This window comes from Salvia hispanica, chromosome 4 (assembly GCF_023119035.1).
Source record: "Salvia hispanica cultivar TCC Black 2014 chromosome 4, UniMelb_Shisp_WGS_1.0, whole genome shotgun sequence".
Classification (NCBI taxonomy): Eukaryota; Viridiplantae; Streptophyta; class Magnoliopsida; order Lamiales; family Lamiaceae; genus Salvia; species Salvia hispanica.
Genome location: NC_062968.1, coordinates 40,428,031 through 40,443,794, shown reverse-complemented (window position 1 = coordinate 40,443,794; position 15,764 = coordinate 40,428,031). Strand labels below are relative to the sequence as shown.

The 15,764-nt window shown below is 40.4% G+C and overlaps 1 long non-coding RNA gene across 1 annotated transcript; it reads left to right on the top strand.

Moving 5' to 3' along the window:
• Window positions 1-11,706: 11,706 nt before the first annotated feature.
• LOC125224315 lies at window positions 11,707-12,773 on the top strand. Its single transcript, XR_007176854.1, has 2 exons — window positions 11,707-12,379; window positions 12,534-12,773. It is a non-coding gene; the product is annotated as an uncharacterized LOC125224315 (long non-coding RNA).
• The last annotated feature ends 2,991 nt before the right edge of the window (window positions 12,774-15,764 follow it).

Sequence of the window (15,764 nt, the reverse complement as noted above, 5' to 3'; positions counted from 1 at the left end):
TGCGGGCAGTTCCTCCTGTAGGCTGCTCTAATCTTCGCCCACATGTTGACGACCCGCTGGTTGTTCGCAACCGGCGGATCGTCGCAGACCGACAACCACGCCTTGGCCACGCCGGCGTACTCATCCTCCGTCCACTTCCTCCGCATAGGAGTGTCGTCAACACCGGGCTGCGAGGACTCGCCGACCGCCTTGCCCTTCCCCTTGCCCTTCTTCTTCTTCGGCTCGATCCCCATATCATGCAATGACAAAAGGTCATTGCCAAGTGAACTGCGTCTCCACCGGGGTCGACGTGTGAGACGAAGCCGTCAAAAAATCAAGAGAGGGACGATAGACCGTGTCCCCCCCGGTGGCCCCTGCATCCCGGATGCATACCGTGCTGCATCCCTCCCCGCCACATCATCCCCATCATCTGCTGCTGCATCTGGGGCATACCTCCCCACCCCACCGCTGACTACCCGCCGCTCGCCGCCCTCCGCCCGGCATCCCCCACGGCATACCCCCTGGTTCCCCCCTTGCATCCCCCCGACGCTCCAGCCATCATCCCCATCAACTGCCCCCAAGGGACGTTAAACCCCGGGCCCATCTCGGCCCCATCCAGGATCCCACGGGTACCGTGGGGCGTATGAGAGGCCGCTCGTCGCCGGACTGGACTCGTTGTTGTTGTCCATCGCTCGATGATGCTCTTGTACAGTAAAGTTAGAGAGAGAGAAAACTCGTTAAAACAAGTGGTGCAAATGAAAATGAAACTAAAATCGCGTATATATAGGTTTTCAAAAAAAAAAGAAAAAAAAAGAAAATAGGCGCTGGCCGATCGGCACGCCACAATGGCGGCCAGCGCCCCTGAATCGGCTAGCCCACGCCAATTTTCTGGCCGATTCGCCGCTGGCCGACTGCAATGGTTCAGCTAGCCGATCGGCTAGTGACGCGAATCGGCTAGCCGGCATTGTGGATGCTCTTATTGTGGAACAGACTGAAATGACAAAATAAGACTTTTATTGTGAGACGGGAGGAGTAACTAGTAATTGTCATGATGTACTTGTACGAGTTGTGACATTTTTCCATCCCTATTAGTTGTTCTATTTCACCTACACTATACTACTTCCCCCGCCCCACTCAAGATGTCCACATTCTTAAATGGCATGGAGTTTTAATGTGTAGCATTTATTATCCCATAATGTATAGATAATATTCATTATCCCATTTGTTTTTTAATGAGGTTTATGGGAACGAAAGTATTTTCTATTGTGCAGTTTTGTGCACAGCGGGTGAGGTGCACAAAACTGCAACGTTTTATTATTATTTTATCAAACTTATTTCTACATGCACCGATATTGTCCGATGACTGCACTGTTTCATCGTCATTTTCTTTCATTTCCTCTTATTGCATTAATAAAAATATGTATTATTTAACATTTTTACAATTTTAGTGTTCATATAACTAAAGATTATTACTAAAGTTATTTGCATGTGCACTCAAATTGTGTTGGATTTATTCATATTCCTTTATATGAGAAAGATTTAGCAAGAACAAAATCATGGATCTAATTAACTACAATAATGATTAATGAAACTCTATTTATAAATTAAATGAATTATTGTATAAAATGAAAATAAAAAAAATATCACAATAAGCTCTAGTTATAAAAATTTGACAAAACTAAGATGCTTATTTGTTTACATAAATTAAATCAAACAATTATACTCTTTACATGAATTTTTTATTTTATTATTGTAAGTATCATCCAAATACTTGAGAGACTCCCTATTTACAGACAACTAATGTACTACTTGAATGAATAACAGAAATTCAAATAACAACGAATAAGGACTAATACTGCCGAGATCTTCATGAACTGCGCAACTGCCTCATCCCACCGTATCTTCCTTTCATGGGATGGCACGTAATAGTGTTGAAAATAGAGAGAAGAGATTGGAGAAGAATACTTTCTGTCATATCTTATTTCTGTTCATTCTCATCCTTAATATAGGATTCAATACAATGTATTTTAGGTAGAGAATAACCTATTTCTAGACTAAATGATAATGTATCAATTACAATATTTTCTCCTAATTTTCTTCTTTCTTCACTTGGTAATTCCTTGACTTTGGGATATTTGACACTCCCCCTCAAGTTGAGCAACGGCATCCCCGATACTCAACTTGCTCAAGACTTCTTTGAACAATTTAGGGTTCACTGCCTTTGTGAATATATCAGCCAATTGATCTTCCGACCTTACAAATAGTAGTTTGACGATGCCTCCTTCAATCTTCTCTTTGATAAAATGAGGATCAACTTCTACATGTTTAGTCCTATCGTGTTGGACTGGATTTTCAGAGATGCTTATGGCTGCTTTGTTGGCACAGAATAATTGACTCTTCTGAGTAGGTGGAAATCCTATTTCTGTAAGCAGACGCCATAACCACAATATCTCAGTCAATACACTCTTAATTCCGCGATATTCAGCTTCAGCACTTGATAAAGCTACCACCTTTTGTTTTTTACTTTTCCAAGTGACTAAGTTACCTCCAACAAAGGTGAAGTATCCTCCAGTAGATTTTCGATCTATAGGATTACTTGCCCAATCTGCATCAGTATACCCATCAATCTCTAGGTCATCATTTTTACTTAGCAATACTCCATGGCCAATCGTCCCTTTCAGATAACGAACTATCCTAAATGCAGCATCCATATGATTTGTTTGAGGTCGGTGCATGAACTGGCTTATAACTCCAACTGCATATGCAATATCAGGTCTTGTGTGTGCAAGATAGATCAACTTACCCACAAGACGTTGATACTCCCCTCGATCAGCCAGCTCTGCATTATCCTCGAACTTCAATCCATGATTCACCATGATCGGAACATCTGAAGGTTTGCAGTCCAATAGCCCAGTTTCAGTTAGGAGATCAAGAACATACTTCTTCTGCCGGAGGAATATCCCTTCTTTGGAGCGCAGTACTTCAATTCCCAGAAAGTACTTCAATGGTCCAAGGTCCTTCATCTCAAACTCTTGAAATAGATTCATCTTCAGACTCTCGATTTCTTCCTTATCATTTCCCGTTATGATCATGTCATCCACATATATGATCAGACACACCACTTGATCACCATTTCTTTTAATGAATAACGTGTGGTCCGAATGACTCTGAGTATAGCCATATTTTAGCATTGCTTGTGCAAATCTTCCAAACCAAAACTCGCGGTGACTGCTTCAAACCATATAATGTTTTCTTCAACTTACACACCTGTCCTTCTCCAAACATTCCAGAATATCCTAGTGGGACCTCCATGTATACTTCCTCATTCTTTTTTCAGTTCTCCATGCAGGAAGGCGTTCGTCACATCGAACTGGTGAAGCGGCCATTCTTTGCACGATGCTATAGAGAGTAGAGTTGTGACTGTGTTCATCTTTGCTACTGGGGATAATCTTTCCTCATAGTCAATCCCGTAAGTCTGTGTGTACCCATTTGCCACCAATCGGGCTTTGTATCTCTCAATTGAACCGTCTGCTCGACGCTTAATGGTAAAGATCCAGCGGCATCCAACTGGCTTCTTTCCTTCAGGTAGCTTGCAGTTTTCCCAAGTATTGTTTCTTAGTAGTGCATCCATATCTTTCTTCATGGCTTCCCGCCAGTGTTTATGCTTCATGGCCTGTTTGAGGTATATCTATCTCCTCATACAAGGCTGTTTCAAAGGCTCGAGCCATCTCAGTAAGCTGTCCCTGCATGAGATTTGCAACAGAGTATCTCGTCTTTGGACCTCGCCAGTCTGGTGAATAGTTTCTTGGTGGTACCCCTCTTGTACTTCCCATTGGCAACTCAAACGGCCTTCCACTGCATTCTGGGCTCTCTGAAGGAGTCTCAGTTTCCTGTCTGTTATCTTCAGTATCAAGTGTAGGAATACTGTTGTCAGTGTTACTAACCTCAGGAATCACAGGCGAAGACAATGGTTGAGCAGTGTCACCAGACTCATGAGGTTGTACATGGGACTCTGTGGACGGCTCGGTGGTACTGCAGCTCGCATCTTCTGTTGGGCCAATTTCAGTCACAGGGTTCGGCAATGACATGCTTAGATTTGGTTCTAGATTTGGAGTAGGATACCAACTTAGCGGGTCACTGATGGTTGGGAATGTGTTTCCTCCCCCTGGCTGCTAAGTTGGGTGTAAAAATACTCAGCTTCAACAAAATCACAGTTTAAGGTGACAAAAAGTCGTTTGGATTTCGGATCATAGCACCTGTAGCCTTTCTGGTTTTTACTGTATCCCAAGAAAACACATTTTATAGAACATGGGGAAAATTTGGTTTGGTCTTGTTTAGGTACGTGAACGAACACAGAGCATCCGAACACTTTTGGTTCGAGGGTGAGTGGTGGAGGTATTTTGTTCTGAGTGGTGAAGATGTCTAGAGGTGTGTTGAAGTTTAGTATGTGAGTAGGAAGACGATTTAAGAGTTACACAACAGTGGATAGGGCTTCGGGCCAAAAAGTTCTTGGGACATGGGAATCGAGAAGTATCTAGTCATTTCCAGTAGTTTCCTATTTTTCCGTTCTGCTACCCCATTCTGTTCAGGAGTGTGTGGACAGGTTGTTTGATGTACTAATCTCTTTTCAGAAAAGAAACTTTGCATCCTAGCATTTACAAACTCTCTTCCATTGTTTGATCTAAGTGTTTGGATTTGCCTATTGTATTGTGTTTGCACGAAAGTGTAAAAGAGAGTAAATTTTTTGAAAAATTCAGATTTAGATTTCAAAAAATATATCCAAGTCATGTGTGTGCAATCATCAATAAACAAGAGGAAATATTTAAACCCATGACTACCCAAAACAAGAGCATGACCCCAAACATCAAAATGTATTAAAGAGAATGCAGTTGGAACACGAGAATTGTTTAACTTATAAGAATGTCTGTGGCTTTTCGCCAAAAAACAAGTGTCACAATGAAAAGAGAAATGATTGCTGGCTAACTTAGGGAAAAGCATTTTTAAATATCCTATGGAAGGATGTTCTAACCGGCGATGCCAAAGTCAACCCCTAGCCTCAGTCGGTCCGTGAGTCAGCATCGCAGTACCGTGTTGAGTCATCCTATCCACATAGTACAATCCTCGGTGTTCAGTGTCATGCCTAACTATCGTCCCCGTCTTGATATCCTGTAAAACACAGAAGTTTGGCTGCATTAGTAGGTTGCACTTCAATTCACGGGTTACATGACTAAAATATAGCAATTTATGAGCCAGAGTAGGAGCATATAGAAAATTAGAAATCTCGAGTGTTGGAGAAATTTTAATTGTTCCAGCTCCCTGGACTGGAATCAGATGTCCGTTTGCAGTTTGAACGAATTTCTTCCAGGAGGTCGTGAAATCTAAGAAATCCGATGCTTCAAAGGACATAGTGTCTGTAGCACCACAATCAAAGATCCATTAGGAATCCTTTTTCAACTTCTCAAGTGTAGATGTATTTGCCAAGGCCTGAAACTTATTCTCACACACAATATTTGGCGAAAATTGTAAATTTGAAGAATTATCTGGGCTTGTGTGATAAAACATGGAACTTGAGGGTGCAATTTGTATATTTGCAAAATTTGGAGGATTAAAATGAAATGGCTCATTACCTCCTTCACAAACCCAATTCGCCGCCTGTGCAAACGCGATTTCCTCTACACCTGATTTCTCGCAGCCACCGCTAGCCTTCTTGCCGTGAGCTGCGCCGCCGCCGGAGTTGCCCGTTGTTCGAACAGCGTCGGTAGCCCGGTCTGCCACTGTAATCGCCGCTCTGCCCGTCCGATTCACAGCCGCGCGTGCCGCCCTTTGTTTCTTCATGTCGTCCCACCACTCCGGGTAGCCGACGAGGAGGAAGCACCCTTCTTTGGTGTGCTTCTTCCCTCCACAGTGTGAGCACACCAATCGGCTCCGGTCATCGTCTGATCTGCGGTTCCATGGCCAATTTGGGGCTGGGTTTTGTGTCCTGGGGCGGCCAGGCCGGTGCCGATTGTCTGGTGTTGCACCTCCTTAGCGAGGCTGCCTCCCATAATTTGCTCATTTGTGTTAGTGATGCATCCTCAACTGACCAAGGAGCTGTGAACGTGAGTAATGTTCAAGATCGTGCAAACGTGAGAATTGAGAGACCTTATTGACTGCAAAGCTAATTTCAGGCCTCGTTATCGTGGCATACTGAAGAGCTCCCACAACACTCCTATATAATTTACCATCACTAACTGGATTCCCTTCGTGCTTTGACAATTGCGATGAAGAAACCATCGGAGTGGGACAACCTTTTGCGTTCTCCATATGCAGCTTCTTCAAAAGATCTCTTATGTAGGCTCCTTGACTGAGATGAAGTCCAGTAACTGTACGTGTGACTTCCACACCAAGGAAGTGAGTAACCTCCCCTAGATCTTTTAGGGAGAAATGCATATGAAGCTGGGAGATTACCTCCTTAATCGCAGCCGAAGAACTACCTGTAACCAACATGTCGTCGACATAAATAAGAAGGTATGTGCCTTCTTCATTGCGATTCCTATAGAACAGGGATGTGTCTGCACGAGATTGGGAAAAACCCAGATTAAGAAGCACTGATCTGACTGTGAGAAACCAAGACCGAGAGGCTTGCTTGAGACCGTATATTGCCTTGTTCAGCTTGCAAACGAGCTGGGGAGAGCCTTGCTCGAAGCCGGGGGGCTGCTTCATATAGATATCCTCAACTAGATCGCCGTGTAAAAAGGCATTATTCACATCTAGGTGAGTAATAGACCAGCCACAAGCAACAGCGATAGCAAGGATTAGTCTGATTGTATTCGGCTTTACGACGGGACTAAAGGTCTCATCGAAGTGGAACCCCGGCTCTTGTGAAAAACCTTGAGCCACTAGGCGTGCCTTGTGACGAGCAATGGCACCAGCAGCATCTTTCTTCAACTTGAAAATCCAAGTGCAACCCACCAAATTCTTACCAGGTGGTAGAAGCACCACAGTCCACGTTTTGTTCCTCAAGAGGGCAAGAAACTCTTCCAACATAGCCTGCTTCCGTACTTTAATCAAGAGAGCAGCCATGTAGGACTTTGGAATTACAAGATCAGATGGATTAATGGTAATGGAGAATGTCTTAGGCTTGAAGATACCAGCCCGAGCACGTGTGGTCATGGAATGCCGAGGAGGAGAAGCTGGGTCAGGAGAAGGGACAGCGAGGGGAGCTGGGTCAGGAGAAGGGACAGTAGAAGTATTGGATGGCGGAGACTCAGTGGAAGTAGTAGGAGAAGTCGGGTTGAGGAGTGGAGGAGGAGATTCGGTGTGTGGGAAGGAATCTGAAAATTGAGGAGAGCTGAACATGGGAAAATCTGGAGATGAAGTTGGAGCACAGGAAGATTAGGAGATGGAGTTGGAGTAGGAGTAATGGGATTTTGTAACACAAGGAAGATAGAAGGAGATGTAGGAGGAGGTAGATGAGTAGGGAGATGATCAACCTGAGAATGTGAGGGCGTGACAGGAGAATCAAATTTATGAGGGTAAACATTTTCATCAAAAGAAATATCTCTAGTGACGATGACCTTGTCTAAGTGAAGTAATGCTTTGTACCCTTTATGTATGGAGCTGTAGCCTAGAAAAGTAGTAGGAGTGGACCTATAGTCTAACTTATGTTTATTATAAGGTCTGACATATGGGTAACATAAGCAACCAAAGACTTTTAAGAGGTGAAATTTGGGTTTAGAGTGGTATAGCTGTTCATAAGGAGTGGAGAAATTGAGTACCTTAGAAGGGAGTCTATTAATTATAAAAATGGAGGTGATAAAAGCATCATCCCAAAAGGATTTGGACAATCCACTTTGAGCAAGAATAGACAATCCCATTTCGACTATATGCCTATGCTTTCGTTCTATCAAACCATTTTGTTGTGGAGTGTATGGACAAGAAAGTCCATGATGAATGCCACATTCTTGAAAAAATGAGGTGAGACCCCTATACTGCCCTCCCCAGTCACTTTGAAAGGATTTGATACGAGTGTTAAACTGATTCTCAACGAGGGACTTGAAGTGTTTGAAGACAGTTTCTACCTCGCCTTTGGTTTTTAATAGGTAAAGTCATGTGAACCTTGAGTAATGATCAACAAAAGTAACATAATAGCGATACCCATTTCTGGAAATTATAGGAGATGGCCCCCACAAATCACTATGTACTAACTAAGAGGTGTTGTGTATTGAGTAGAGGAGTCAGTGTATGGAAGTCTATGAGACTTAGCAAGACAACAAGGCTGACATAAAGAAGTGGAATTCATTGATTTAAAGGGAATATTGCAACTATTTAAAGCCTTCTTAACAACATCAATGGAACAATGGCCCATTCGTTTGTGCCAAAGATCTAAACTAGATACATTCGGACTAGAAAAACAAGCTACAGGAGTTTGACTAGAGAGAGAGACTGAGCAGGTTTCATGCTGACTTGGAGTCTTCTTGGAAATGGAGTCTTGAGAGGAGATTTGTGAAGAAAGAATCTGTAAAGTCCACGACTAAGAGTGCCCTTTAGGAGGGTTGCCTTGGTTACCTGATCCTTGACAAAACAAACTGAAGGATGAAATTCAAAAAACACAGAGTTGTCTTGGGCAAACTGAGATACACTCAAAAGGTTCTTAGTTATTTGAGGAACATGTAGGAGATGATTGAGAAGAAGGGATCTAGAGTTAGGAGAGGGAGCAGAGTGAAGCAATGAGTGACCAACATGTGCAATTTTAATCTCATTTCCATTACCAAGTTGAAGTTTCATACCTCCATGATACTCCGAACTGACATTCAGATTTGCAAGATCGTTTGAAATGTGGTTAGTGGCTCCAGAGTCCGAGTACCAAGCTGAGGATGAAGAGCCATCAAAGTTGTACTCTGAAGGAGAGTGATGAGACTCTGACTGATTCATGTTACTCCGAGCTTGAACCATGTTGGCAGCAGGATGTTGACCAAAGATAGTGTTGGGACTACCGCAGGGGAAGACACGTAAACCAAACAGGTCCTAGACGGATCTATTTAGGTGATTATGCATTCGACTCCAATTTCATGCAATAAACATAGATCTATAGATATAACATCAAATAAACACATAATCATGCATATTCGATGTAGATTTGATTGTTACCTCATAATCCATCATTGGATTGACGTTGCTAACTGCACCACCCGGAGATCCTTGGTTTATCGACCACGAATCTTCCGTACTATTCCCTTGTCCTTGATTCTCCATCCGTGTGGGCGGATCTTAGATTATCAATTAAATAACTTTGAATGGATCTAGGGAAACCCAATACAAACACCAAATTGTCTAGATCTAATCCTATGAATTAGGATAGATCAAGAACAATAATCAAAACCCTAATTCTCCCACGTGCTAGGCACGAAAACCGATGCCAAGAGGGAGAGGAGAGGAGGCACCGTTTTCTAGGATAGGGTTAGGGTTTTTGTGTTGTCTTGGATTGTGTGCTAGGGTTTCCCTTTCATTCATTATTTATAGTGGACCTTATTGGGCTAGTAAGGGGATCCATGGAATGACTTAAGTGTTGGGCTCACCCATTAGATAAATTACTAATTAAATCAAATGACCCATGATTTAATATATTATCAATGGAATATTATTTTGTTCCACTAAAGAATAATATTGCACTCCCACTTAAATCACCAAATTACAAATAACTTGGGTCCATTTTATTTTATAATATTTCCCGCGTTTAAGATTATCTTGACCCGTCAATTTAATTCTTTTGTCTGCTACGTGACTAGAATTAAATTAATTCTACAAAGAGTTTTTCTAGTTTGAAACTTTATTTATTATTCGTGGAATAAATTCCAACTGCGCAGTTTTCTTATTAATAAATTCCTTTTTCAAACACCTCTTGGGGATCGCCCCTTAGGGATTTAATCATACCATACTGGGCACGCGAATTCTATGAAATAATATTCTAATACCTTCATGTTATTCAACTACTACCACCCAAGATATCATGAACTTGAGTTACGTACAAACTCTCACATATTGATAAGTCAAAGTGGCGTTTGATTGAATAAACAATATTGATATTAATATCATAGACTAGAAAATACTAAACTTTCTGAAATATATTCTTTCAGTAGATAGCAATAAAGAATACATTTCGGATTAGATCCTTTCGGTGCTTTACCACACCGGTGTTACTAATCTCTTCTTAGGTAAGAGAGAATTATCACAAACACCGCAACCGTACCAATAGGTAGCCAAAGCCTATCTAGGTTGTGAATACGTTTTTCTTCTTACTAGATCTGGCCAAGTCCCCTACTGAAAAACTCATGAGGAGATTCATCGAATTTCCCTACTTGACCTTCTTAGTAAAAAGCCTTAGACTTGTTTATTATATTTCAATAATAAACCATTATATTTTATTATTTATTCTCATAAATAGGTAAACAAGTGGACGTGGCGTTTCTCGTATACATGCACAAGCTGACTGTACAAAGGCATGTACGCTCGAAGCATCTTTTAGTATACAAACCCCAACAGATAGATGGCTGTGGCTGGCCATAGATGGGCTGTTGTGGTCGTTGTTGCTGAGGCGGTGGTGGAGAAAAACTTTGCTCGAATCTGTACCAGCACCTATCATGCCCGCTTGACACACATTGGAAAACCGTTAAGCGCATACTAAGGTATCTTGCAGGATCTATAAACGTTGCTCGAGCTCCAGAGTCCGGGTACCAAGCTGAGGATGAAGAGCCATGAAAGTTGTACTCTGAAGGAGAGTGATGAGACAGTGACTGATTCATGTTACTCCGAGCTTGAACCATGTTGGCAGCAGGATGTGACCAAAGATAGATGGCTGTGGCTGGCCATAAATGGGCTGTTGTGGTCGTTGTTGCTGAGGCGATGGTGGAGAAAAACTTTGCTCGAATCTGTACCAGCACCTATCATGCCTGCTTGACACACATTGGAAAGCTGTTAAGCGCATACTAAGGTATCTTGCAGGATCTATAAACTATGGCTTACATGTTGACCCTGCTCCACCTTCTCTGGTTGGCTTCTCAGACTCTGACTGGGCAGCGGATCCCGACGATCGAGCTCTGTAACAGGTTACTGTGTGTTCTTCGGCAAGACTCTTGTGTCGTGGTGTTCTAAGAAACAAAGTGTGGTATCGAGGTCGAGTACGGAGGCTGAATACCGAAGCTTGGCACAGGTCTCATGTGAAATTGCATGGCTTAGTTCTCTTCTGAGTGAAATCGGAGTAAAGCTTAAGAATACGCCAATGGTGTGGGTTGATAACTTGAGCACGATTTCTCTTGCGAGCAACCCTGTGTTACATTCTCGCACAAAACATGTGGAACTTGATGTGCATTTTGTGCGGGACAAGGTGCGAGCCAAGCAAATTGAATTGAGGCATGTGCCTACGCTCGACCATATTGCGGATGTTTTAACGAAACCACTGAGCTTTCAATCCTTCACGAAGAAGCAGAATCGATTGAGCATATGTCCTCTATCTTCGCTCGCATTGAGGGGCCGTGTTAGTGATGCATCCTCAACTGACCAAGGAGCTGTGAACGTGAGTAATGTTCAAGACCGTGCAAACGTGAGAATTGGAGAGACATGCCATCAAGACACGATGATAACTGGAGCAGTTGATAGAGAAGTGGTAATCGACACAAAGCAGTTGTGAAAGAAGTGGGAAGTCAAGTTTGTTGATGTAATTGTTTATTGCTATTGACGTGTACCTAGTTGATAGGAATTGAGGCTACATCTATATATAGCCATACCATTTGTATCTTTTGATTTATGTAAAAAGGGATTGTGATAATCTTTTGATTTGTATCTTTTCGGATTATATCTTTTTTTACAGCTTCATATCTATCGTCCAGCGCCGTGATGAATTGGTATAATCGTTGCTTTTTTTGTACCTTTCTATAGCTGTGACAGCTTCCCCTTCCATTGGGTTAGGGTCGTGGCGATCGATGGATATCCATAGTTTCTGCAATCTATGCCATAGGGCCTCCAACGAGAGTCCTTCTTGTTTGATGACTTCGGTTTGTCGGTGCAAGTCATACACCTAGAACGGATCTGTCCCACTCCCATATGTGATAGCAAGACCATCCCATAAGTCTTTTGCCGTCGCATATTGGGATACTTCATTCACCAAATCGCCTTCGATATTGTTGATGATCCAATTGAACACACAGTGATCATGTTGCTGCCACTGTTGGTAAGTAGAGTCAGATCGGAGGGGGGGTTCGGACACTCCATGAATGTGAGAAGTTAGTCCTTTTCCTCCGATTGCTCGATCCATAAGGTCGGCCCAGAGGGGATAATTTTCCATCCAGTTTGGCTTGGACGACAATTTCTCCAAGAGATTCGGGACAATGAGTCTTTGGTGGTGGTGGTGGGTTGTGATTGCTCGGTATTGAGCCAAAACTGAGCCTTAGGAACTCCGCAAATTGAGCGGCGAGTTCTGGCGAAAACATGGGCGAACTTTGGCTTGATGTTTCCGTCATTTTTTTCGGTGTTTCGGTATCAGATTTCTCTGTATCTGACATGGTTTTTGATTTGTGCAGGTGCAAGGAAAAAAATCGAGAAAAGGTCTATGGATTGTGTTGAAATTTTCATGAATCCTTACCCGCTCGTGATACCATATTGAAAATAGAGAAAAGAGATTGGAGAAGAATACTTTCTGTCATATCTTATTTCTATTCATTCTCATCCTTACTATAGGATTCAATACAATGTATTTTAGGTAGAGAATAGCCTATTTCTAGACTAAATGAAAATGTATCAATTACAATATTTTCTCCTAATTTTCTTCTTTCTTCACTTGGTAATTCCTTGACTTTGAGATATTTGACAAATAGAAATACATTTTTCATGGCTAATGTCTACAATGTTTTATCTTCTTAAATAAAGTTGTTGTGTTTGGTTATAAAACCTTCCCTATCTTCATCTTCTTTGTGGTTTTTATTTGCTTAGAGATTATACTTATGGTTGAAAAAAATGTGAACGTGATAGTGTAAATTTAATGAATAGATGACATTCATTATTTCATTCGTATTTTTAATGAGGTTTGTTAGTGTATATGTAATATATAGATGACACTCATTATCTCATTTGTTTTTTAATGAGGTTTGTGGGAAAGAAAGGATTTTCTATTGTGTAGTTTTGTGCACAGCAGGTGATGTGCACAAAACTGCACCGTTTTATTATTCTGTAATTAACCTTATTTCTACATGCACCAATATTGTGCGATGACTGCTCTATTTCATCATCATTTCATTTATTTTCTCTTGTTGCATTAGTAAAAATAATTGTTCTAGTTTGTGCACTGTTTTAACATTTCCACAATATTAGTGTTCATATAAACTAAACTAATGATTACTCCCTCCGTTCCACTTTAGGAGTCCCGGTTTACTATTTTTAGGTGTCCCACTTTAGGAGTCCCGGTTGAAATATTCCATAAATGGTATTAGGTCTCACATTCCACTAACATTTTTCCACTCACATTTTATTATAAAACTAATATAAAAAATTAGGACCCACATTCCACTATCTTTTTTCACTAACTTTCCTTTACATTTCTTAATACCCGTGCCGAACTCAACCGGGACTCCTAAAGTGAGACGAAGGGAGTATTACTAAAGTTATCTGTATGTATACTCAAATTGTGTTGGATTTATTCATATTCCTTTATATGAGAAAGATTTAACAAGAACAAAATCATAGATCTAACTACAATAATGATTAATGAAACTCTATTTATAAATTAAATGAATTATTGTATAAAATGAAAAAAAATAAAAAAATATCACAATGAGCTCTAGTTATAAATGTATTTATAAAATAAATGAATTATTGATATCACAACGAGCTCTAGTTATAAAAATTTGACCAAAGTAAGATGTTTATTTGTTTACGTAAATTAAATCAAACAATTAAATTCTTTACATGAAATTTTTATTTTATTGTTGTAAGTATTATAAAATTTTAAAAGGAATTTGAATAGAACACATCATGATTTTGGTGCACATAAAAATAAGTTTAATAAGAAAGTGGTTATGTCCAAAGCCTTTGTCCTAGATATTATTGTACGAGGTGTTAAGTTCGAGGACATCTAATAATTTCCTCCTTTATTATGGATGTTATCTAATATTGCAAAAAAATCCTTTGTTGTTTATATAATTATGTATAAGAAAACGACAACAGATCACCTTGACAAAGATGATGTTGGAGGAAGAAAATATGACAACAAACCTTGACAAAGATGATGTGATGATGTTGGAGGAAGAATTGATTTCTGGAGATGGTTTGACTCGCTATGCATAGGTAAAAGGAGAGCTTTTTAGATATTTACATGAATGCCATTATAAATTATTTTCATTTATATAATAATTGCAGCTCTAATTTGAAATTCATCCGGTAGTTTAATAGTATAACCGGCTCCAATTCCATCCACAACAGATTACATATTGAAAATATATTTCCAAATTATTGTACGTTAAATACACCATCTAAAACTATTTTTGCAATTGAAAAGTCATGTGTTTCATATACATAGCAATTTGATAATGACTATCGAGTATCGACAGTTTTTATTGCATTTTATTTACCGTATATAAGCATGTTTAGATTAGATTCATATTGTAGCTAATGCAATTATTTGAGATATTAATCCTTTGTTATTTATGTAATTGCTGTACAATAAAAAAAAAAAAAAAAACCCACGTAGGAGGCAAACGAACTTAATCGTCTAAAAATGACATTTCTGTTCATAGATTTTCATCCCTAGATGAGTTATCACCCCTACCACACATGGCCTAAATAGACAACTAGTATATTGTCGAGATCTTCATGCCCTGCACAACTGCTTCATGTCCAAATCCTCCCTTTCGATTGGCACCTTATCTCCCTCCATTTCCTCCAAATTGCTTGGCCAAACTACTTCCCAATTCCCACATTTTATTCCAGAAAATGAGCGAACAAAGACAGATCCACATCATCCAAAATATCGGTGGTAGCACCGGTATCATATTGACAATCAACAAATAGGTCAATATCTTGCCCTGCTGCATCTTTGCTATTCCCAACAATTCCATGTGAACAAACACAGAATTTGAACCTGTTCCAAAAAATGATGCTTCTCAAATATGCATTGGCATTTCAGTTTAATTTTTATCAGAAGCAAATCGTAACTTTATAAGTGAGGATGCAAAACATGATTATATGAAGCCATGACTAGGCTATGATAAATGCCTTTCGACAGGCAATGCCTTTCAAGTCACCGCACAATATTAGTGCACGTAGAAGTGAATTGAAAAAAAAGTGATGAAACAGTGCAGTTTTGTGCATATCACCTGCTGCTGTGCACAAAACTGCACATTAGAGGATCCTTTCCCACAAACTCATTATAAGACAAATGGGATAATGTACGTCATCTATACATTACATTTATGCTATCAGACGTAATTAAAAGACAAATGACATAATGTACGTCATCTATACATTACACTAACCTCATTAACATATAAATGAGATAATGAATGTCATCTATACATTCCATTTACACTAACCCACCTCATGAAAGGATCCTCTACGCTGTGGAGTCATCTTGTTTTGTGCACAAAACTGTACCATTACATAACTTTAACTTAACTGTGGAGTCAAACTGACAGAGGCATCTTACGACTCAACAGCCATCACAAAGGCTTCATAGTGAAGTTTTAGATCTTGAACTGTTTTCCCAGGAACTGCCAATGCAATCTTAGCCCACATATCAGCATCATTATAGTGGGTTGTGA